The sequence below is a fragment of the Cibotium barometz genome, chromosome 46, assembly GCF_041138505.1.
Source record: "Cibotium barometz isolate CiBa-2024 chromosome 46, ASM4113850v1, whole genome shotgun sequence".
NCBI lineage: Eukaryota > Viridiplantae > Streptophyta > Polypodiopsida > Cyatheales > Cibotiaceae > Cibotium > Cibotium barometz.
Genome location: NC_141091.1, coordinates 31815077 through 31841484, shown reverse-complemented (window position 1 = coordinate 31841484; position 26408 = coordinate 31815077). Strand labels below are relative to the sequence as shown.

The window sequence follows — 26408 nt, the reverse complement described above, 5'->3', positions numbered from 1 at the left end:
CCAAAATTCGGGAAAAAGATCCTTCTATTAGTTAATGAAAAACAGCCACAAGGGGCTAAATACAACCACGAGGGGCTAGATACAAAGTCTCCTCATGTAGAGGGTGGGGATCAAATAATCAAAGGGAGAAAGATGCACTTCCCCTCTAGCTGGCCGCTCTACGAGGGGAAGGGTATCTCATACAAGGGAAGGGGGGGGGGGGGAACACACAGAGGTGGTCTGTAATACCAAGTGGGATCACCACCTCTATCGGTGAGAAAAGGGCCAGGCCACCAGAGCCTCAAGAAAGCTTCCCGCCGCTTCCGCATGCGGCCAAAGCCTCCTTGCAACTTCCCCCACTGGCCGCGGAAGGTATGGATGATGTCGAGCCAAATGCTCCTGATGGACTCTGCAGCAGGCGGCTTGTGGGTACTCTCAATGGCTTCATTGCATCCAGCTCACCATCTGTGCCACGTTGTGATGCTACTGCAAATCTCCCATCTCTGACATGAGCCAGTGGTCCGTAGATGGGGCTGTGACTGGTATTGCCAAAATGCGGAGGTGAGAGACCTAAAGGGCTAGCCCCCCACCATCCTCCTCGTAAGACCTGACCGCCTCAGCCTCTGTGGCCCAAGCGACTGTGCCCCATGTAATGATCTGGGTCGAGGCCTTGTCCATCGTGAAGATGCGGACAATCCACAACCAAACCTGTTGAGCCTTATCCCTCAGGAGTGGCTGACTCCTATCCCAGACCCGCCTCCCCTAGTGTGGCTAGGTGTGTTTACCAGACATGATATTCTCGTGGCGGTCCCATGGAGCAAATGAGGGCAGTGGTCTACTCACTTTTTCTATTGGATCCCATGGCAGACTAGAGAGATATGAGCTTCCCTCACCTTGCAGAGGGTGAGGGTGATTGGTTTTCGGGCACGGGAGTGGCACATAGACCCACCACTGTCCAAGGTGCCCAGGGAGAGATTCTGGCAGCTATGGATATGGGAGTGCGGAGGACCTCTCACGCGCCTACAGTGGGACCCGGGAGAGTGGACTTGGCATGATCTCGCGGACCGGGAGGAGACTCTGGATGCCCCCTTCGTTGCATATACAACGCGGGTAGGCCGGAGGATTCAATTGCCAAAGATCGATGGCAACCTGGCAGCAACAGTACATTGGCAATCACACGGCCTCTCACAACATTTCCTTTCAGATTCCTGGAAGAGGCTTCAGGATAGTTTTCAGCCTAGAAAGATCACCCTCTTTCTTTGACTGATGGCACACAAGAGCTTGGCGGTCGACACTTGGCTGGCAGTTGGAGGTCGGCCAAAACAAGAGTCTAAGAGCGACATTGTCTTTGGAATTGCCCTTAGGCTCAACAAATTTGGCAGTAGATTCTCCGCATCTTCACTATGGATGTTACATGCACCGAGGTTGATCGTGATAACGCCCAACAGGGCCTTCTTTATACCTTTATGTGGTGAGAATATGTAGCATCAACTTTAGAGAATAGGGAGAGAGTAGAGAATGTAGAATGTAGAAGACAACACCGGATTGGGTCCCAATACCCACTAAAGGGCAAAGGGCCCCCCCCTACAAGCTAGAGTATTTATTTATATCGTTCTTTGGAGAAATGTTGTACAATGCTAAGTACAAATGATATGAATGCCCAACGCAAGGACGAGGAGGCCCAAACGTCGACGGAGTATCCAGCTATCCCGAGGCTCTGCTGAAGACTCTCCTTGGCCACTAATGCAAGTCCGGATCACTGAGGACTACACATATGCTGGCTGAGATGTAAGAGATTCTTCCTTGTTGCTTGGAGATGAGTAGGATGCTGCAAAACTGAAGTCGTTTCTGCTGAATACCTGAATGGGATTATGTGGGCTGAGGAGAGGCTTTTATACCTCAACAAATCAGCAGTCGGCTGCCTCAAGAGGCTGTCGGCTGATGCATGAAGCCCCACGACTAGGAAAAGCCTAGTCGGCTGCTGAAAGTACCCTCACGACTGCTAACTGCCAGTCGGCCAGTATTAAATGCTGGTCGGGTACTGCCGCCCTATGGCCTTCATAACCCTCTCAACCGCATCCGTTGCCATCGTCTTCGTTTTTTGGACCTACAAGTACTCAACGTGTTTACAATCCGCACTCTCAAGAGTTACATCATTCATCAGCTTGCTGCTGTTGTGTACTACCATGTTTGTCTTGACAATGCTTAGCAGCTGGGAATTTCACATAGGCACAGTAAAGGCAACTTTTGCGTCCCACTTCATAGGCAACACTAACGATCCAACATGCTCAATACATGCATCATGCCGTTTAGCCAAGTCCAGACAACGAATTCGAATCCGAATCACACTAAAATATGTTGGTGGCATGCCAATTGACCAAACCAATCATGACCAAAATGTGGAGCCTGTGTATGGAGACATACTTGGAAAGATTTGCCAAATCTCATGCTTTCTTTTTCTTGTATAACTATATGAATACCCATACCCATAGAGAACGTGGCTAATGGGATGCATACCCATAGAAAACATGGCTATGGGATGCATGCCCATACCCATTGAAAACATGGCGATGGGATGCGTGCCCATGCCTATAGAGAACATGGCTACAGAGGCATACAGATGACTTCAAATGTGATTGGATGGCCATCCATGGCTAAAACAAGGTAATAAGGGAATCATGCTGTTGATGATATTTGAGCTGTGCAGTTGAAAACAATGCATTTTATTACCTATATTTAAAAGCATGCAAATTTTGCTCAAGATGCTTCCATCAAGGTGGAAATAGAGTAGGCAGAAACAGCTTAAATTGAAAGAATAAGGGAAGGTTTGATGTTTACAGAGGTACCTGCAGGGGCGCCTAATGATGGGCGAGTCCCATGATTCGGAAAGCGAGTGGTTCAGCGCAGAAACTCTAGCCATGCAAGTGCCATGGCCGCTTCTTGTTATAAGAGCGTCGGTTGGCATGCCTTACAAACCAGTGCTGTCCCCTATTTTTTTTCGTAGGCTTTCACACGTCCACCCGTCCGACCGCCCCCTTCGTGCTCGAAAAAACCTTGAAAAACCTCCAAATTTTGCTGATTTCCCATAATAACTCTTCTTCTTTTTCAAATAAAGGCTGCTTATATTAAGAGATTAGAGCTGTATGGTTTTCTAAAGCCATCTACTAGAAGGAAATTCTAGAAGTTGAGCAAGTGAATCTAGGTGTGGCAATGCTCTAGTTGTTTGACTCTTTATAAAATTCAAACGGTCTCAATATCTTTCCCTCTTTGCTAGGCTATACCTCTCGATCCATATCTCCATAGCATTTGAGTTAAGGATGCAAAAGTTATTAATCTTCTCTCGCAATGCCATATCCATTGTTCTCTGAAGCCCTTGTCTCCTTAAGTCTCTTCCCCAACGAGCCGATCATCCTCTTCTTGTGTCCATAATCATGGCATATCTGGGTCTGATGTACGATGTTATGTATACAAGAGATTCTCGAACAAGCCATCCCATTGCCATACTTCCCTCAGGGCGAGCTTTTTGAAGAACAAAACCTTTCAGTGTCTTCATAAATCTCTCGAGGAAAAACATCCATCGGCTATGAACAACACATGTTACTATAGCAACCTCATCAACCACATAAACAAGTAGGTGCAATTGAATGGTCAGGAAACTTGTTAGAAATAATTTCTCTGCCACCACTACTGCACTAATCTTGTATATTGTTGCTCTTATGTCTTCACTGAAGCAATCCTTCATGGCGATTGGCAGCACAAACTATCTGCCAATCATGAGACTTCAAGCCACTAAGCTCTGCATCCTTTGTGAATTATCCCTTCAAGCAATGTATACAACTAGTGGGATTACGAAACTCATAGATGCACTTCTTTACATTTCGCTCCTTTGGTAAGACCCAAGGTTTTCTAGGGAGAATCACCTTTCCATCAAGTCTACTATGTGCCCATAAGTGCTGCATGCGATCCACCTCGCAGATCATCCCTTTGTACCATGCTCTCTTTAGCACTTGTGATGGTTTTCCAAAGGATATCGGCTATGTTCTTGAAAATGTGCATAGGGTCAAGAAGATGATTGACTAGAAGATCACTCTAGTATGGTAGTAGATGGAAGATGGATAGCTGCTTCATTCCGGGGGGTGAACAACTTGGATCCACTTCCCATGTCCTCCTCCAATCACTTGGCTTTAGCATATGAGGAGGCCTCCCTAGAAATCTCTATTGTTGCAGCTCATGGTTATCGGGGAAATACTTTTTGTGGCCCTCGCTAAACAACCTTCCTCAAAGCTATTGAGTACCGGGCTTCTAATCCAGGCCCACATATAGAGCGTGCATTATAACCAAATATTGAAAGCCCTGTCAAATATACTAATGATTGTGAATGAGATATGCAAATAATATAAAAATACCAAAATCTTGAAATTAAATCTAATCAAAAAATCTTAGAATAATTAAATCCTGAAATTAAATCTAATCAAAAAATCTTAGAATAATTAACTTACCAGAGCACTCTCCATAGCCTATCCAATCATGCATGGTCCACATAAGTATTCATCGCACTGTTGCAACCCTTTATCCAAACCACTTAGACGCATCATGAACTTGGATACAATCCCATAACGTGTGTAGCTCATCAACTAATGGAGCCAAGTAGACATGTCCATGTTCTTAACCTTGTACTTCCTTGGAACTATCAAGGAAAGTAAAGGTGCCACTTCTTTATTGCTAACCATGGTGGCAGGTTATAGTTCACTAGGCAAACGGGCCATGTACTCCATGATGAACTTCGTAAGACAAATGGATTGACTCCATCCATTGCTAGTCCAAGACAAATATCACAAATCTCTTCCCTAAAGTCCACCCACTTCTCTTTGATATGCCTCCATAATATTGGAGAATCACCAGGCACATGCTTAACGTCATCTGTGGATCTGCTGTTTTGATCCCAAGTCATTAAAGATGCAATGGATTTGCATCTGAACATTGTTTGAATACATGGAATGATGGGGAAGTGTTGCAAGACTTTAGCAGCCAGGGACCCTTTTTCCTTGGACATCTTGCCTATATCTTGATGAACCACACTGTGGACACTCGTGAAAAGTGGCATACTCATGCAAAAAGAGAATACAATTGTTTGGACAAGCATGGTGTGTGTTATATTCCATCCCTATGGAGTGCAACATTTTGTTTGCTCGTGCACGGTCCAAAGGCATCACATTGTCTTCTTGTAGAATTTGATCCTTCAATAACATGGTACATATAATAGAACAAATAGGAAAGGATAAAGACAAGACATTCATGCAAGCATGTGATGGCATAGAGAGAGGAAGGGACACATACCCCATAAGTTTTAAAACGCTCCTACCCATATATTGATTGTAAGTTCAATATGGAGAGGCAAGTGCAGAAAACTGAAACTGTTACATGTGATCCATGGTAAAGTAGTAAACGAGCAAGTGTACGTATCTCTTTCTCCTCCCAAAAGCATGCTCCATACATCATCTGATGTCTTCTACTTCTTGGACTATTGCATGCTCTGAATCATGATCATCTACTCCGTGGCTTGTGTCATGTAGGGCATCTATTATGTCATCCATGTCATGTTCTAGAACTCTGATGTCTTCTACTTCTTGGACTATTGCATGCTCCGAATCATGATCATCTACTCCGTGGCTTGTGTCATGTAGGGCATCTATTATGTCGTCCATGTCATGTTCTAGAACTTGATCCAAGTCCGTAAAAGCTTACTCCTCGGGTTCTGATCCCATCAAGGTTGCCTTTGTCTTTGCTCTTTTGCTCCACTCAAGTTGGATATCCACTGGCTCATTGTTGTCTTGGCAAACATTGAGGCCAGTAAGTGGATGTTGCAAGTGCTCCACTGGAAATATGCCCCATTTTTTGGAATGTTCGTTGCGAATTCTTTGAGACGTCGGGCAACTTGGTACTTACAATGACTGCATGGGCACAACATTTTCTCCTCTAAATTGACAAAATTTGAAAGGTTCATAGCACTCACGGGCTCCATGTATGTTGAATATGCATGTGAATTTGGGCCAAATGAGGGGGAGGTGGAGCTTCTTTTATAGTTCATGCATGGCCTAGTCGGTATATTTTTGTCTCTTTATAGAAAGGTATCGGGCTACCAAAAAATTCAAATTTTGAATGTGAATTTGCATAAAAAAGTGAACAAAATCAAGCATCGAAATGACCGTCAAAATAAGCATCGCAAATCACCGTCGAAACACATGTCGAAAACAGCTTTTATCGACCCTTATTTCGACGTGTATTTCGACTCTAGAAATTTTTTAACAAAACTGCGGCACCTCACTATTAGCATATCTGCATGTTCTCACCTCTTACCTCTTCCATCCCTATACCCTAAACCTAAGCCCTTTCCCTATCCCTTTCTTGCTTCAATTTTTTTTTGTATGTGTGTGGTGCTAACATGCTGTGTTTTTTGTTTTTTTTTGTAGGTTCTATTCTCTCCCCCAAATTTTTGCAAGTTTTCTCCTCTCGTCTCTCACCTCTCACCTCCCCCATCCCTAAACCCTAAATCTAAGCCCTTCTCCCATCCTTTTCTTGCTTCCGATTTTTTGTGTGTGTGTGAGCTAACATGCTATGTTTTTTTTTTTGTTTTTCAGCTTCTAATTTGCTGAGATTCTAGGTAGCCCTTTTGCTTTTCTCTTATTTTTTATTTATTATTTACCTTGCTTTTGATTATTACACCCTTGGTTACTGGGATTTAGGATTAGCTTAGGTTTAAAGCATGCATGCATCTAGCTTAAGCTTAATGCATAGATTCAGCTCTATGCATAGAGCTTAATCTATGCATTAAGCTCTATGCATAGAGCTTATTCTGTGCATTAAGCTCTATGCATGCATTAAGATCTATGCATAAAGCTTAATGCATAGATTAAGCTCTATGCACAGAGCTTAATGCATGCATTAAGCTATATGCAGATTAAGCTCTATGCACAGAGCTTAATGCATGCATTAAGATATATGCAGATTAAGCTCTATGCATAGAGCTTAATGCATAAAGCTTTATTTGCACATTAAGCTTTATACATAGAACTTAATCTATGCATTAAGCTCTATCCATGCATGAATTTTAATGCCTTTGTGTGGTGTGGTGTGGGGTGTGTGTGGTTTTCAAAAGTAGCTAATATGCTTTGTTTTGTTTGTGTTTTTTTTGTAGGTTTTCAGTCATTTTTAGCTCTCTCTTTGTCTGTCCCTCTCAAGCCCTCCCTCAAGACTCCAAATAGCAAACAATCTATCCACTAAGTGCCCTAATCTCATGCTTATGGGTTTTTTTAAAAGCATCTTCTTGCTTTTAATGTTGCCCATGTCATGGCATAGGCATGGGCATGTTGTTGGACAAACCCATAAGCATGGATGGTATGTGTGTAGACCATGGATCATACACCCAGTGACACATCTGCATTGTGCCTACACCACACAGGCAATGTCCATGAGTCAATTTTATCATTTAATGTCACAGATGTTCCCTGTGAAAAGGGCTATGGCTTAAGCCTACATTGGGGGAGGCGTTGGCACTTGTGTAAAGCCATCACATCCCACCACCACACAAGCCACGCCCTCAGACTCTCCACGGCACATCACACAAACCCTGCCCACGGCTCTCTTGACTATTTCCAGTCGTAGAAGATGAGATTGTTCGATAGATCGTTGCCATGGTGGTGACTCCACAGATGCTTCTTCCCCTTATTAAGCACCGCGCGAGTGCCCACCCATTGCCAGTTGTGAGGGGACACCACGCTCGCGCTCATCATGCTGCTTCGACAAAAATCCCTCTACCCTCAATCCAGCTCATTCCTGATACCAAGTAGTGGACAGAAATTTGGTCTTGGATGATGTTGGCAACGAGATGAAGTCTCGAATCTGCGAGTTATACCATATAGCCTTTTCCCCACGACTACATGATTATATGGCATAAAATTGATAGCACCAATAAGAAACGAGTCGTGAATCAAATCAAGAGTGAGTTTATGGGCAGCACTAGTAGGTAGTGAAGAGGTCCATCCTAGATGGATAAAAGATCACATGGTGAACATGATGAAGCACTAGCGCAACGACATCATAGCAAGCTAAAGATAGGGGAATTGCACAGAAGAGATTTGGGAAGAGGAGTGTAGAAAGCACCATGCAAATCCCCAAAGGTATAAGCACTAGGAGGAGGCCACAACGAAGCGAATGGAGGGCATAGGGAGCTCCCATCTTGGAAGTGGTGGCTGGGATGCTTTCCACACATACTTTGTAAGTGTTAATAGTACCATCACTCACTTTTTTTTGGCATAATGGGCATTTCATTTTTGTTAATAAGTATTCGTGCTTCATGCTTCTAGCAAGGAGTGGTCGGTTGTGCTGTGAGTTATGCGGAGGAAAGGTATGCCCTAATTCACGGAACATATGCCCTCCTCGAGCAACTTGAGCAAGAGGGCATCATTAGTTTTTTCCTCACTTGTCTCTTCTAAGTTTTTACCCTTTGAATACTCTTTTGTAGGAACTAGTGCCAAACCCTGAGGGCAACGACGATGATTAGGTTCTATGTACAAGAGTCGGGCCTGTTTTGTGTACTTCTTTTTATCGGCTCCATTATGAGCTATGTAACTTTTGTTACTTAATAAAAATTTTAAGTTTTGTGACCTTTCACTAGTAGAGAACAGGGATGCACTTTGTAAAACTGGTATACTGGTACACCCAGCTACACCTGAATGTACCATTATTTAAAAAAAATAAACCCTTTATCCATCGATATAACCGTCATTGAAATTGTTGAAATACCATTCGGAATAAGCAACATTGTTAGTGTCGAAAACAACATCGAAAAAGAGGTCGAAAAATAACTTTTATTTTGGACGGTTTTAACACCTCGTATTTCGACTCATATATACACATGTATTTTGACGTGCATATCAACAGTTCCATATCGATGCTTTTTTCAACATGCATATCAATGCTTTCGGGGATTTTAACATGTTCAAATCCATTGGAAAAAACATTGAAAATAAGCCCACCTGCAATAGTGGGGTCATAATCGTTCACAAGAAGTGGCACAAATTTATTTGTATCCCTAGATTTTGGAGGATGAAATGCAGGAGAGGGGGTTTGTTGATCTTACATCTTTTATTAACCTAAATACGACCTTCTTCATGTCTATTTCTCCTTACTAGACTCTACTTCTTCTTGAGCTTCTTGACCATGGTAAAGAGAAGAAATTTCTGACTTGGTGATTGCGGTCACCACACTTAAGACACATATTGGGGAGGTTTTTGTAAATTATTTTTTGAGAGATGATACAATCTCCAAGATCAATCAAGAGGTTGTTTGGAAAGTTTCAAGATAGATCTATCTCTACTAAGGCTTGTGGGTGCCATCTCTCGGGTTGATTTTTGCCATGGGGCAGGTACCTGGTAGCCGACCCAAGGGTTCTACCAAGTTCTTGAGGAAGAGTTAAAGATGGAAGGGGAGACATGGTAGTTCCACCCAAATAGGACACCTAGTAGCCTTACGGCTAGCTAGGGAGAATTCTGAGTACCATCTGAAAAGGGAGAGAGGCGAGTTGCCAATCATCCACTGTCCTACACCAATAGCATCATAAGTGCCAACTCCTCCTCTTTAAACAAAAAGTGAAGTAGTTATTGTGGGGAGAAATTGAGTATGTTCTACCTAGACTCCTCTACTCTCCCAATTCTCCCTGATCCAACCTTTGAGAACCTCCATCGAGGGGTGGGGGCAAAGCAGAGCCCAATTAGTGCCCTTGCCTTGTGTGTAATAGCCCAATCCCAAGCTAGATGAAGTGGAAGGGTGATTGAAATGGACATAACTTTCTTACTTAAATCTGTAGATTTGATAAGATCTCCTTATTTCTTCCTTTGTCAATGGTGGATCTATGGGCTATTTGTGGGTCACCGAGGGGATAGTCGAAGAGAGAGAGATTGGGGGAGCCTTGTGCCACTTGTCCTTTCTGAAGTGACAATGGGTTTACATGCATCTTAAAGTTATCCTTACCAATCATGATGGGTGGTAGGGTGGAGATATCTACTGGCCAGATCACATTTGGGACCACACTATGCAGAATGCTTTTCCTTTGATCCTGAACCAGAGAAGCCCTACAAGAAGTGGAAGGTTTCTCGTAGGCGAGTGGCCCCACCATTTTGTGTTTGGGGGAGAGGCACAACTAGGAGACCTTCTCAAAGCAAGGAGAGGAGAGCAGGCCTGAAATTTGCAACCTTGCCCTAGACTTCAAAATTTTCAAAATTGAAGGCCTAGGTGATATCTTGGCTTTTATTTGAAGCCCACTATTAAGGAAATTTTGCTTTTATGGCCTTTATTTGCAAGCTTCTTTTTAGTGGTAGCCTTTACGTGAAGGCTAAAATGGCTTTGATGCCCATTGGAGCCTTCAAGTTTTAGGCCTAGAGGAGAGGAATGGCAGAACGAAGACAAAGGCAAAAGGACGAATAGGGTAGCGATGCGTATTCCTCTCCAATGGGCCAAATTTTTGATTTGGCACTTTAAAAATAATAACTTAAAAAAAGATAACTTGAATGACAAAAATACTATTACAATAAATGGCAAATAAACTATAACTACAAATTATGGTAGAAATGACATCTCAAACGTGCCATTTAATGACACTTTTTTGCCATTTCTACCATGTTTTGTACTAGTGATAATTTATAATTATACAAACCGCTTCACATAAAAAATCATAACCATCTGAGCACTTGTTGCCCAAAGGGCTAGAAGTAAAAAACAGCATGCAATGCCATGCATAAATGTGCTTAAGCCCTTTTTTAGAGTTGGAATTCTGAGGCTTTGTATATCTTTCAAAAATAACTATAGTGAAATGATAATATAATTAATGAAAGATAGGATTAGATTAATTGAAGTACAACAACATATTGAAGTGATGTTAGGCCGGATAAGTCCCAATATAGGCGACAAGCGGATCTAATCAAATGTAGATAACGGCTGCGCAACTAATTAATTATCGCTTTGATACAGCTTCAATCTGGAGCTCCGCTTGCAGCTCACGGACTGCAATGCTTGACAGAGTGCAAGACTCTTTAACCTGCAACCATGATCGCCACAACACAATGTGAGCAACTGCGTGTATGTGTGATCAGAATTCTAACGATCATTGCCGATAATTACCATATAATACAACAGACATCCATACAAATTGATATACACACATGGAAATAGTACGATAGATCATGCAAGATGGTGTTAATTAAGCATGTGGTTTAGAATGATGCTGATTAGTTTAAACATCATGCAGGGTGGCGGTTTAGCGACGCTAATACCTGCAACCATGAACACCGCAACAGCACAATGTGAGGAACTACATGTATGCGATCATTGTAGCGCTAATGCATAATTACCATATAATACAGCACACATCCACATGCATGTCTTATCCTAATTGATCAACACACATGGAAACAGCATGATAGATTATGCAAGATGACGTTAATTAAGGATGCGGTTGATGTAACACTGTCTGTAAATGTCTGTGGACTATTATGACAGTCCTAGAACTGAGGTAAATCAGTCTAAATCCAATGCCAAGTGATCAAACCTTCAATGCCAAGCTCCAAGCATGTTTCGATGCATCAAATGAAGCCTTTGTGAAGTGCCAATGGCTTGGAGAAGCTGGATATGAAGCCACGTTTTTGTTGCTGCTGAAAACAGACCTGGATATGGCGCAAGCTGAAAATGGGAGCTTGGGGCTCCACAAGGTCAAGGCAAAGGGGTTTGGAAGGTAGAGGGACTCAAGGGGGTCCCAACAAGGTAGATGATTGATAGAAGCAGCCCATACCCCATAAATGAGAGAATGCTATGGCTGCCCTGCTCTTCAAACCTTGTGAACTGAAGTAAAACAATGAAAAGAAGCTCCAATACCTATGGATGAATGCCCTGAGGTTGCCCAAGAAGGCCCAATGCATGCCTGAGAAGGATGAGACCAACTGGAAGCTCGAAGGTATGGCTATGGCTGCTGCCAAGAGTGAAGACCAATGGTGTAGGGATTCGAATGAATGCTGAAGGTAGGAGTGCCCGACCACCCTCAAGACCTCGAAGAGCCAAGCTCTGATTACTAGTTGAAAGGTGAGAAGGATCGAACAAGAGAGCACGGAGGTGAGAGCTATGGCGGGATGGAGTAAGAGCAAGAGAGAGAGAGAGACACCAAATGTGGGAACTCCAACAATCACGATGTGTGACCGACCTTCCCTTTATTCAAATGTCACTGAAAGAATAAAGAATGAAGAGATAGTGATGGCGCCGGCTTCCTGCAGTGTGCAGGTGTGGGTACTGTGTGTCAGTGTAGTAATACATGGGTGGCTAGGCGGAGGCGCCTTTACCCCCAACATTGGTCTAGATCAAAGGTAGGTTATCCTACTCAAACATTTAAGGCATTTTCCTCACCTCAGCTATCTCAAACTCTCACGTGGTTTTCCCCTTCCTAATCTTATTTACTTGTGTTTACGAGTCTTTAGGGTGACTCTTGCATGTTCCAAGATTTCATTAGATGGCAAGACTCATCCTTGCTCTTGAACCCTTTATGTTAAGATGTTAAGCTCAACATGAGCTCACATTCACGAGGTGCCTACATGAACGTTTGACATTTACATCACTGGTGGGTTAGGTAACTGGCACCGACATATCTTCGCCAGAGATTCTATAGCTGGACTACACCGACTAGTCCCTACCCACTCCACTGTGTGTTCACATTATGGACCTCTTGTATATACTCTATTATCTGGACTACACCGACTGGTCCGTACCTACCCACTTAGTGTGTTCACATTATGGACCTCTTGTATATACTCTATTATTTGTGTTAGTTGCTTTATCTTATTTGTAGACCTCTTTTATTGTGTGAAGAAGAAGAAGAATTTTCAGCCTCTCACCTTGTGTGTTCTCTTCTAGGGTTTGTGTGAGTGTGTGTGTGCTTACAAGAGCTCAAGCTCTCTTCTCCCCTGCATCTTTTCATGATATCAGAGCTTGGTTGATGCTAAGGGCTAAGTGGCAAGCAAGAAAAGCACAAGAAGAGGTATGAGGGTAAGAGCTTCATCTACTCAACCTCCTTTGTGTTGGCTACTACACCCTTGTCGGGAGCTCCTCAGAGACACTGACAAACGAACTCCAATTGAGGAGATTTCTTCATGGGAGCAGAGCTATAGGGCAAGCATAATGTCCATGGACAAAATGTTTTGGGCCGAAATACATTTCAGACGCATCTGGACCTCCGTTTTTCAATTTGCAGGTGTTTACAAGCACTACGAGTAAGTTTCGATTCTCTACAGAACTCTGTTTTTGAAATTGCGAGAAGGGCGATTGGTTGTGTAGACACTATGTGTACTACAAAGAGGTCTTAAAGTTGCCATTGGGTATATGTATGAAAATTGAGGTCATTGGTTGTGATAGTTTGGTGCAGTATAGTACCATTGCAGAGAATACAGCAGTTTGTGCAGGTCAAACAAGAGTACTATTTTTGGTAAATTTGTGTTACAAACAAGATGTCGAATGATGGAATAAACTAGATTGTTTGCAGAGAAGCTTTACAAGAACAACTTCCATGCTTGGAGGTTTAGATTGACAAATTTTCTGATGGAAAAAGATTACTGGGACTACATTGAAGGTGAACATGAGGAGGTTTAGATTGACAAATTTCCTGATGGAAAAAGATTACTGGGACTACATTGAAGGTGAACATGAGGAGGCTCCAGAGATACCGGAGATTATTCCAACTACTGTAGATGTAAAATAATTCAAAGATTGGAATCAAGGAGAAAGGAACTCACGCATTGACTTTCTTTTAGCATAAAAGACACTATGATTGGGCATATATAGGATGCCAAGTCACCTAAGGAGGCAAGGGACACCTTGGTGAAGCTGTATATGAAACTAACACCAAGGCACGAAAGATTCAGTTGAAGAATGAGCTTCATACTGTGGAGAAGAAAAATATGTCTCTGAATGATTACTCCTTAAAGATCAAGGGCATTGTGGAATCCCTTGCATCTATTGGTGTTTCTCTTGATGATGATGATAAGGTGGAAGTGTGTCTACGTGGTCTCGAGCCAAAATACAAGGCGTTCAAGACGTCTATTCAGACTCGGGAGAACATTCCCAACTTCATAAATTTAGTGTTAATGCTAATCATTGAAGAGAAGAATTTGGGTAAAAATCAACAGTCTTCACAGAATAGAAACAGTTCAGAGCATCAGGCTTTCTACACAAGTGCAGGTAGAGGACGAGGTGGAGGTCGTGGATGTGGCCAAGGTGGTGGCCGAACAGGTAATCAAAATTATGGTCTCAGCAGAGCAGCATTAACAGTCCCAGGATTCGTAACAACAACACACAAGTAGAAGAGGCCATTTTAGAGGCAGGGGGAGTCAATAAGATCCTGGTAATTGGCAAAGGTCGCATAATGATACACGAGGTTGTTTTTACTATGGTAAGCCTAGACATGTGTAGGCAGATTTCTATAAGAAGTAGAGTGACATGTGAAATGGAAAAGTGCAACAAAACAACTCTAGTAGAAATAATGAGGATAATGAGAGGTTGCTTGTTATGCAACATGTGGTTATTGTTGTGTCTAGAAATGATGTAGTAGCATGTAAGGATGATGATGTATGGTATGTTGATTCAGGTACTTCGAACCACATGACAAGTCATGGTGAGTGGCTCAAGGAAATGAAGAGTCTTGAAAAACCAGGTTTTGTTAAAAGAGGGAATGACACTACTCATCCGATTGCCCATGTTGGAGATGTGCCATTGTCTATGCAGGATGGTAAGGTGAAGTACCTTGTAGATGTACTTCATGTTTCAAACATTACAAAGAATCTAGTTTCAATTAGCCAGATGATTGAGTAGGGTTGTAGGTGTCCGGTTTATATTAACCCTGATGGGGCTGTTATATGTAGAATACTTTAAAGATAAGTACAGGCTGGTTTTGCAAAAGGCAACAAAGTGGGGGCAGAATGCTTACATTGAATGTAAATATGTATGAAGTGAGTGTTGCAATGTTTGCAAATAGTTCAGGAGTTGTTGCAGATATAGACATTTGGCATAAGAGAATTGGGCATGTAAATGTGCAAATAATGAAGTCTATGGAGACTAAAGAAATTGTGACAGGGCTAACTAAGTTTAAAGTTGAAGGTATGCAGAAAGTATATGAATCATGTAAATTTGAAAAGCAAACAAAGCATGTATTTCCACATGACGAAAATGTGAGCAAGAATGTACTAGATGTTGTGCATATGCAGATGTATTGGTTCCTGCAAAGACTATGTCTATGGATGGGTGTAGGTACTATCTAACATTCATTGATGATCACATGAGGAAAGTGTGGGTGTATTTCATGAAGGAGAAGAGTGAAGTGTTCATTCATTTTCAAAATTTCAGAGTGATAGTGGCTGAAAAGCAAACAAGAAAGCATGTGAAGTGCCTAAGGTCAGATGGAGGGGGAGAATACTTCTCCAATAAGTTCTCTGAATTCTTGCAAAAGAATGGCATTCAGAGATAATTTACATGTAGATACACTCCGTAGAAAAATGGAGTTGCTGAGCTGAAAAATAGGCACATTGTAGAGATAGCATGAGCATTGATGGTAGAGAAGAATATGCCACATATCTATTGGGCGGAGGCTGTCTCTACAGCAGTTTATATCATGAACAAGACTCCTATTGTAGCCATACATGATGTAACACCAGAGGAGAAGTTTACTGGCAAGAAACCTGATTTGTCTCACTTCAAAGTTTTTGGATTTATTTGTATATTATATGTACATGTGCTAGATGAGTTTGAGTACTAAGCTGGATCCAAAAGTAGAAAAATGTGTGTTTATTGGGTATTCCATTGAAAAATGTGTGTTTATTGGGTATTCCATTGAAAAAAAGGGATATAGAAATTATAATCCTGATACACGTGGATTGAGGGTAAGCATGGATGTTGTATTTGATGAGATGAGTAGCTAGTATGTTGTTGAAAAAGATGTTGTTGGGGCTAACGTAAGTGGAAATGTGGTTGCACAGAATGCAAGTCAGCAATCTATTGGAAATGTGTGTTGCAAATTTTCACCCTCTCACCTTGTGTGTTCTCTTCTAGGGTTTGTGTGAGTGTGTGTGTGCTTGCAAGAGCTCAAGCTCTCTTCTCCCTTGCATCTTTTCATGGTATCAGAGACTAGTTCATGCTAAGGGTTGAGCGACAAGCAAGAGAAGAACAGGAAGTAGTACGAGGGTAAGAGCTTCATCTACTCTTCTCCCTTTATGTTGGCTACTACACCCTTGTCGGGACCTTTTGGGAGCCACTGGCAAATGAACTCCAATTGAGGAGCTTTTTTTGCAAAGCAAAGCTACAAGGCAACTAAATTGTGTTGGACGTCATTTTTTGGGCTGCAAAAGCATATCGGGCGTGTCTAGACCTCCGTTTTTCAGCTCACAGGCATTCACAGGCACTGCAATAGGTAAGTTTTGATTCTCTGTAGAACTCTATTTTTGGAACTGTAGGAAAGGCGATTGGTTGTGCAGACACTGTAGGAAAGGCGATTGGTTGTGCAGACATTGTGTGTACTACAAAGAGGTCTTAAAGTTACCACCATTGGGTGTATGTATGCAAATTGAGGTCACTGGTTGTGATAGTTTGGGTGCAGTATAGTACCACTGCTGCAGAGAATACAACAGTTTGTGTAGGTCAAACAAGAGTGCTATTTTTGGTAAATTTGTGTTGCAGACAAGATGTCGAATGATGAAATAAACCAAATTGTTGTAGAGAAGCTTGACAAGAACAAATTCCATGCTTGGAGGTTTAGATTGACAAACTTTGTGATGGGAAAAGGTTACTAAAACTACATTGAAGGTTGTGCAGACAGTGTTTGGACCTCCGTTTTTCAGTTCGCATTGGTTCACGGGCACTGTGGGTAAATTTCAATTCTCTGCAGAACTCTGTTTTTGGAACTGTAGGAAGGGCGATTGGTTGTGCAGACACTCTTTGTACTGCAAAGAGGTCTTAAAGCTGCCATTGGGTTTATGTATGCAAATTAAGGTCACTGGTTGTGACAGTGTGGGTGCAGTATAGTACCGCTAGAAAGAATACAACAGTTTGTGTAGGTCAAATAAGAGTGCTGTTTTTTGTAAATTTGTGTTGCAGATAAGATGTTGAATGATGGAATAAACCATATTATTATAGAGAAGCTTTACAAGAACAACTTCCATTCTTGCAGGTTTAGATTGACAAATTTCCTGATAGGAAATGGTTACTGGGATTACATTGAAGATGAACATGAGGAGGCACCAGAGATACCATAGATTAATCCAACTATTACAAATGTAAAAGAATTCAAGGATTGGAATCAAAGAGCAAGGAAAGTCATGTATTGGCTTTCTATCATCATACATGACACTATGATTGGGCATGATGCTAAGTCACCAAGGCATGAGATACTTTGGTGAAGCTGTATTAATGAAACTAGTACCAAGGCACAAAAGATTCAGTTAAAGAATGAGATTCATACTGTGGAGAAGAAAAATATGTCTGTGAATGATTATGCCTTGAAGATCAAGGGCATTGTGGAATCCCTTACATCAATTGGTGTTTCCGATAGGGTGGAAGTTTGTTTACGTGGTCTTGCACAATACAAGGCATTCAAGATATCTATTCAAACTCGAGAGAACATTCCCAACTTCACAGATTTGTTGTCAATGCTGATCATTGAAGAGAAGAATTTGGGTGAAAATCAACAGTGTTCACAAAACAAAAACAGTTCAAAGCAGTACGCCTTCTACACAAGTGCAGGTAGAGGATGAGGTAGAGATCGTGGACATGGCCAAGGTGGTGGCCGAACACGTAATCAAAATTATGGTCAGTAGTGCAGTCTTAGGATTCGCAACAACAAAACACATGTGGAAGAGGCCAGTTTTAGAGGCAGTGGAAGAGGCCAGTTTTAGAGGCAGAGGAAGTCAGAGAGGTCGTGGTAATTGGCAAAGGCAACATAATGATACACAAGGTTGTTTTTACTGTGGTAAGCTTGGATATGTGTAGGTAGATTGCTATAAGAAGCAAAGTGACATGTAAAACAGAAAAGTACAAACAAAACAACTATGCATCCTCTAGCAAAAATAATGAGGATAATGAGAGGTTGTTTGTTATTTAACATTTAGTTAATGTTGTGTTTGGAAATGATGTAGCAACATGTAAGGATGATGTATGGTATATTGATTCAGGTGCTTCAAACCACATGACAAGTCATGGTGAGTGGTTTAAGTAAATGAAGAGTTGAATAAGGTTTTGTTGAACAGGGGATGACACTCCTCATCCGATTGCCCATGTTGGAGATATGCCATTATCTATGCAGGATGGTAAGGTGAAGTACCTTGAAGATGCACTTTATGTTCCAAACATTACAAAGAATCTGGTCTCTGTTTTGGCGAGATGATTGAGCAAGGTTTGTAGGTCCAGTTTAACCCTGATGGTTGTTATATGTAGAAGACTTTAAAGATAAGTACAGGCTGGTTGCAAAAGGTTGATTGAGCAAGGTTGGTTGTAGGTCCGGTTTAACCCTGATGGTTGTTATGTAGAAGACTTTAAAGATAAGTGCAGGTTGGTTGCAAAAGGCAACAGAGTGGGTAGAATGTTTACATTGAATGTAAATATGCCTGAAGTGAGTGCTGCAATTTTTGCAAATGGTTCAGGAGTTATTACGGATATAGATATTTGGCATAAGATAATTGGGCATGTAAATGTGCAAAGAATGAAGTCTATGTAGACTAAAGAAATTGTGACACGGGTGCCTAAGTTTAAAGTTGAAGGTATGCAAAAAGTATATGAAGCATGTCAATTTGTATTTCCACAGGATAGAAATGTGAGCAGGAATGTACTAGATGTTGTGCGTTAATATGTATAGGGTCCTATGAAGACTATGTCTATGGGTGGCTGCAGGTATTACGTAACATTAATTGATCACCACACAAGGAAAGTGTGGGTGTATTTCATGAAGGAGAAGAGTGAAGTTTTCACTCATTTTTAGAATTTCAAAGTGATGGGCTGAAAAACAGATAGGAAAGCATGTGAAGTGCCTAAGGTCAGATGGAGTGGGAGAATACTTCTCTAATGAGGTCTCTGAATTCTTGTAAAAGAATGGCATTCAGAGACAATTTACATGTAGATACACTCTGCAAAAAAATAGAGTTACTGAGCAGAAAAAAAGCCACATTTCAGAGATAGCATGAGCATTGATGGTAGAGAAGAACATGTCACATAGCTATTGGACTGAGACTATGTCTAGAGTAGTTTATATCTTGAACAGAACTCCTATTATAGCCATACATGATGTAACACTAGAGGAGAAGTTTACTGGAAAGAAACCTAATTTGTATCACTTGAAAGTTTTTGGGTATATTGCATATGTGCATGTGCCAGATGAGTTGCATATTATGCTAGATCGAAAGGTAGAAAAATATGTGTTTATTGGGTATTCCCTTGACCAAAAGTGATATAGGTGTTATGATCCTGCTACACGTGAATTGAGGGTAAGCAAGGATGTTGTATTTGATGATATGAGTAGCTGGTATGCTGCTGAAAAAGATACTGTTGGGTCTGATGCAAGGTGTTAGGTGACCTCCAGTAATCCAATTTGTAGAAACCTCAACTTGCCAAGATTCAAACCCAGTCTCATCACGTGAGCTGGTTCTCTCTAGAAGTGTGGATTGCATCTCCAACACCCTCCCTCAAGCCACAATTTGGTTGAGGTATTAGCTTCCAACATCACAACCTGGGCTCTGATACCAATTTTTAGAATTAGGGTTAGGGTTGCAACAATGCACACACACAAGATAGAGAAGTTTGAGAGCACACAAACTCACTAGATTAGAATTAAACAAATGTGTGCCAGATACAAAAGATAAGTACACAGCCCAAAATGAGTAGATAAGAGGGTGTACATATGCACATGCGAAAAACCTCCTAGTGAGGGAAAAAGTGCCCTGACGGTCCTAAGTGTGTTCACACACATCACTACCATATAATGCTACATAACTCATGTAAGATTCCTCCCTCCAACTTTTGAGATGTAAAGGTGTAAGAACCTCCCCTTTAGTCTCTGTAATCATCCCCTAATTATGAATGCAAGAAAACATTGTTTTACCCTATTGTTTTGACCTAGAGAGAGAAAATATTCTAGAGAGAGATAATATAATTTTGAAATATTTTTGGATAAGTATTTTCTCCCAGTCAATAGGAAGAGATCCCTTGAAACATAATTTTAAAAAGACTTTTCCAATGTGCATTATTATAAATTAATTGAATATGTGTATTATTGGACATCTTGGCTTGGGGGTATATAATTTCAAAATTTTTTTATTAAGGTCCAAATAGTGTTCAAAAAGGGCCAATAAGGTTAATCCAAGTGTTGGAAGAAGAAAAAGGCAAAGAATAAAAGAAAATCCCCCAAAAATGAATAAATTCTCACATAAGATGAAGAGTTGACTAGTACTGGGGTTTATTAGTTAAAAAATGTGATTTATTATAAAAATGGAATTTTGACACCTCACGATGGGGGGAGGGGGCTCATGAAGGAGGCTCCTATAAATCACATCAAGGGGGCATTTTTAATTCAAAAAATAAGATATTTTCATCTCTTCTCTCTCCTCCTTCAAACCAAGATATTTTCATCTCTTCTCTCTCCTCCTTCATCTCTTCTCTCTCCTCCTTCAAACCAAATAAAAAATGAGATATTTTCATCTCTTCTCTCTCCTCCTTCAAACCAAATAAAAAAATGAGATATTTTCATCTCTCCTCCTTCAAACCAAATAAAAAAAGTGAGCCAAACTAGACCCCTATTCCTTTGTATTTTATATTGGAGTAACTCTATGCTAGTGTAATTTTCTATTTTTCTATTGTCTCTCTACCTTGCCTCTCCATTGCGAAGCTTTGGGGCTTCACTAATCCTCTTCTTCTGTTGGAGCCTAAAACAATGGTGTTTTACTCTCTTCTAAATGGTATTCTTCTTCCCAACCCCTCTAATGCTTGGGAAGCATTTTAATCCATGGCTTCTTCTTTAAAACCATGCTTTTATTGATTATATTGTTTAAATGGATTAGTGCTAATCTTTTATGCTTAAATGTAATATTTTTGATTTGTAAATCTCTCTTTTTGTAACAATACTCACCTTTATGGATTAATCCTTCTTGGAAGGATAGATCTTAGTCCTAATCTCATTTTCTTAACCAAAACTCTAGGCCTAACAAGCTAGAGATGGAGATTAAATACTTTTATGATTTTTAATCTAATTAAAATGAGGATTAGTTCACTTATGCTTGTTTTATGTTAAGAAAATTCATATTTATTCATTCTAAAGTGAAAGAGAGCTTCTGCTAACATTCTTATAATTATTTTCATATGGAAGTCATATTTGGGTAATTTTTCTCAAACAAACAAGGTGCTTAAATGTAATTATGTTTATGTTTAAGCTTAGGTTTATGCATAAACTAATTTTTATGTTAAAAGGGTTATTTTTAATTCATAGAAAATGCAAAAAAATTATGATAAAATTTTTATTATTAAAATTTTTTTTAATGCATAATTAATTTTTATGCTTAAAGTGGAATTTTAATCATGCTCATTTCATAGAAAATATGGGGAAGTTATGGTAAAATCTTTTTTATTAGAAAATGGAATTTATTCATAAATAACTTTATATCAAAAGTGAAATTTGATCCACACACTAGCTCATGGGGAACATAAATAGATAGATCCTTAAGTCTTGTGAGCTCTTGGTCAAAAAGAGAATAGCATTGACATGCTTATTGAATTCCATAGGGAGAGGAGAAGAGAAGCTAGAGTAACACTATCCACTCCATGCACACACAACAATCAAGCAAGAAAGCATTCCCAAGCACAAGCATGCAACCATATGCTCAAGAGAGTGAGAGAGAGGCAGAGAGAGCAAGACTCAATTGAGACAAATGGGATTGTCCCCTTCCATATTCCATAAAATCATTTATATACATGAGCTCACTTTTTACAATGGCCAGCCACTCATTTATAATTAGGGGACCAAATTTGGATTCCTAGCTCTATGTACATATAGCTCACTATGACCGACATTACTTAAGTCGTAAGCTTGGTCATCTCATATATCTTTTTATCAATAAGAGCTTAGCGTGGTTACAAAATGGTAGATTACAAGAAGCTTAACCACGCTTGAAAAATGGTAGCGGAGCTGTGAGATCCCTGCCCTCTCTATGCATCGAATTCTGGAGTGCTAGCAGCGGAGAACCTCTTACGTAGGGCAGAGCTTCCTACTTGGGGCCTTGCCCACATGAATAACTGGACAAGACACTAATCCGACGGTTCTTCAGAAACCGAACCCGAAAAAAACTTCCCTCGCCCAAAAAGCATAGGCGATTCCTCTAGGAAAAAATCTTCTAACGTAGTCAAGGGCCTTAACTAACCTTTGTATTCTGACCAAACCCGCAGGTCACTTGGCCAAATCAAAGGAGGAACTTACACTTGGTTCATAGAGACCAACGGTTTTTTCCCCATCAAAGAGGCACATCCGTTGATTCTTTTCCATAGAACAAGGATTATCATGTGACTTACTTCAACTATCGTCAATTGAACATAATTGAATTTTATTATAGGAATCCATTAGTCCACAATCCCATGGGTTAGCCAACCGCCCAACCACTGTATTGATAGGATCCATTATGAATATTTGGTTATGTTTTGTCCCGGGTACCAGGGAAAAGAGTTCCCAGGCGCCCTAGCCAGCACTCATACAAAATTTAAATAGACACACCACTTACGCACCCAATAGAAAATTGCCTTTTCTTTGATTCAACTATTTCCAAAATAGCATTGCAATAAAACGACGGTGTTTCCATCCTAATCCTTAGTATTCCATTTCCAGGTCCAATTTCCAACGTTTCCACTTTCCAACCATAAAAATCCAATTTCAGACATTCCTTCCTCAGTGTACCTATGGCATCATCGGTAACCAGAATGATCACTACCTACTCACTCAGGGCCTTTTTCAATAGTTCCTAGCGCCCATAGTACCTAGAAATATAATCACATAAAATCCATATGGACTCTCCGTTGTTGAAGATCAGCCAAATCAACCAACAAGATCCATGTAAAAGAGTCGTGAACTCATCTGTTGAAGACCATCAAGGCCAATCAACCACATCCATGCCCGTGTTCAGAAAACAAACTCCAACTCATTTTTCTTCCTCGACGCATGTGTGGGTATCCTGGGCGACCTAGAGCCCGAGCACTGTATGGTCAGCACCCTCTAGGCTCCTTCGCAGGTCACCTAGCGCTTCACTCATAGTCCGCTTCCTCGGCTACTCATCCATCGTATACCAGAAGCTCACCATTTTAACCGAACTGAGGTTGGTCTCAAGACCTTGGCCGAGCTTGCCACACGAGACATCCTTCTTTGACTCTCCGTCTGTTGCAATATTTCCACTTAGGTCCCCATGATCTTATTCCATAAGATAGTGAAAATGCTTCCCCCAGCATTCTTGACGTAAAACAATCCTTAAAAAACAAGTTTCACATACAAATACAGTTTTCCATGCAAAATTTCCATCTTTCCACCATCATTCACATCATTCCTCATCATTTCTTATCATTCTATATCATTTCTCATCATTCCATATCATTCCACATAAATTCACATCATTTCTTATCATTCCACATCAATTCAGATCCATTCACATCATCCCACATCAATTCACATCCATTCACATCATCCCACATAAATTCACATCCATTCACATTATCCCACATCAATTCACATCCATTCACATCATCCCACATCATTCACACATTCATTCACATCATCCCACATCATTCCCACATTCATTTACATCATCCCACTTCATTTTCACATTTGTTCACATCATCATACATCATTTTCACATTCATTCACATCATCATACATCATTTTCACATTCATTTACATCATCTCACATTCATTCACATCCTCTCACATCATTCCCTCATTCATTCACATTGTCCCACATCATTCTCACATTTATTCACATCATCTCACATCATTCCCACATTCATTCACATCATCCTACATCATTTCCACATTCATTCACATCGTCCCTCATCATTTTCACATCACTCCACATCAATCCACACATTCAACGTCAATTCACACATTCCACATACATTCATACAATTCACACATTTCCTAGGTTAAAATTACAGTTACTCTACTTTTTATTCTGACAAAACTTTCTAAGTCGTGGCCATTACTTGGCTCAGTTAAAGGTAATTTTTTTTCCCGACTCAATTCACTTAAATTTTGTTCTCTTTTGCACCCTCGGTCTTTTCAAGAATTCTAGATTCCTTTCCCAAGGGATCTAGGAATAAGTTAGTCTCACAAGTATTTACATTGATCCAACTAAGCGTGTTTCAGGTCTTTTTTTGGGAAAATCCCTTTTCTCCTTCAAAATGTACCCAAGATTACATTTCTCGAGAATCTAGATGTATACTAAAATTTTTAGAAGTTAAATATGTTCGTGATTCTGTTGGAATTAGGGTTGCAGGAAACCACACAAAGCTTGGAGAAGAAGAAGCAAGAATGCACACAACACACAGTGTATTAGATTGTGTCAATGTACAAAGATAAGTTAGCCCTAGAATGATAGGCATATATATAAGTTGGGGGAAAAAACCTCCTAAAGAGAGAAAAAGTGCCCCGGCAGTCCTAAGTGTGTTCACACACATCACTGCCTATATATATGGCAACAAATCCCCCCTGGGAGTGATGGTGTGAACGAGAGCTGGCACTGATGTATAGGGAAGTGCCATGCCTGAAGTAGATCAATCCACAAAGGGGAGCAAGCCCAAAGCTTTGCAAAAAGCTTCAAACTTCTCACAAGGAAGAGCCTTTGTGATAAGATCGATGCGATCGACGAGGTTGTCCTGTGTTGGCACATATGCCAAGCTGATCTCTCCTGCTGAGAGTCTCTCCCTGACATAGTGATAATGCACCTCAATGTGCTTTGTGTGAGCATGAAAAACTGGGTTTCTCACAACTGCTAATGCGCTCTGACTGTCAGTGTAGATAGAGGTGGCAGACTCCTGTCCAACACCCAAGTCAGCCCTAAGCCGTCTGAGCCACACACACACTCAATCATAGCTATGAAAGTTGCCCTATACTCAGCTTCACAACTAGAAGTGGCCACAGTAGGTTGCTTCTTGCTCAACCAAGATATGCATGAGCTACCGAGCATGAAACAAAAACCACTTGTGGACACTCTTGTGTCATAGCAATCAACCCAATTTGAGTCCGAAAAAGCATGTAAATCTGGCGGCAACGATCCCCCCTTGGGATAAAACAACCCAAGATGTATGGTGCCACTCAAATAGCGAAAGATGCGTTTAACTGTCTTCCAATGCTGAGACCCTGGGCTATGCATAAACCTGCTCACCTGTGAGACTGCAAACTTAATGCCCGGCCTTGTAATGCATACATAAATGAGGCAACCAACAGCTGTCTGATAGAGTGTGACATCAAAGTGATCTCCAGCATCATGAAGACTCAACTTTAATCCTGTCTCCATTGGAGTAGCAATAGGCTTGCAGTCTTCAAGGCCAAATCTCCACAACAATGTCTCAATATACTTTGTCTGACACAAAGCAATACCTCCATCACACTGCTTAAATTGTATCCCCAAATAATGATGCAAATGCCCCAAATCTGAGATCTCAAAAGAGGCATTCAAATCAGCCTTAAAATCAGCAATATGACTCTCATTTGGTCCTGTGAGCTGCATGTCATCGACATAGAGAGCAATGATTAGATGTACATCATCCACACGTTTAACATACAAAGTGCTTTCTGTTGGACTATTTTGAAAACCATGTGCAGTCAAATAGGGATGTATCTTTTCATACCAAGCTGTCGGAGCTTGCTTTAAACCATACAAAGCCTTTTTCAACTTGCACACTTTGTTTTCCTGCCCTCTTTGAACAAAACCACGAGGCTGCGATACATACACCTCCTCATGCAAATCTCCATTCAAGAACGCAGTCTTTATGTCCAACTGATGTACATTCCAACTATTATGAGCTACCAATGCACAAATGCTACGAATGGTAGTCATACGACAAGTGGGAGCAAAGGTCTCATCAAAATCAATGCCCTTTTCTTGAGTATAACCCTTTGCAACAAGTCTAGCCTTATAGCGATCAACAGTGCCATCTAGCTTTCGTTTCAACTTAAAAACCCACTTACATCCAATGACCTTTTTATCAGGGAAGGTCAGTATCCGGGAGCTCATGGACGCCGCAATGTTCGAATCTCCTCTGCTCTCCTCAAAGTGACCCCTCGGCCCATCACTGTGGGATCTGGCATGGCTGTCCTCTGGAAGAAATCGGTCAGC

The 26408-nt window shown here is 41.0% G+C and overlaps 1 protein-coding gene across 2 annotated transcripts in view; it reads right to left on the bottom strand.

The window, feature by feature from the left end:
* LOC147612128 (putative sulfur deprivation response regulator) overlaps positions 1 to 3041 on the bottom strand; it is an 87220-nt gene extending 84179 nt beyond the window's left edge. For both annotated transcript variants that reach the window (XM_086783995.1, XM_086783996.1), the window contains exon 1: positions 2826 to 3041. The gene's annotated coding sequence lies outside the window, so the exon portion shown is untranslated. The remainder of the gene's footprint in view (positions 1 to 2825) is intronic.
* Between the last annotated feature and the right edge of the window lie 23367 nt (positions 3042 to 26408).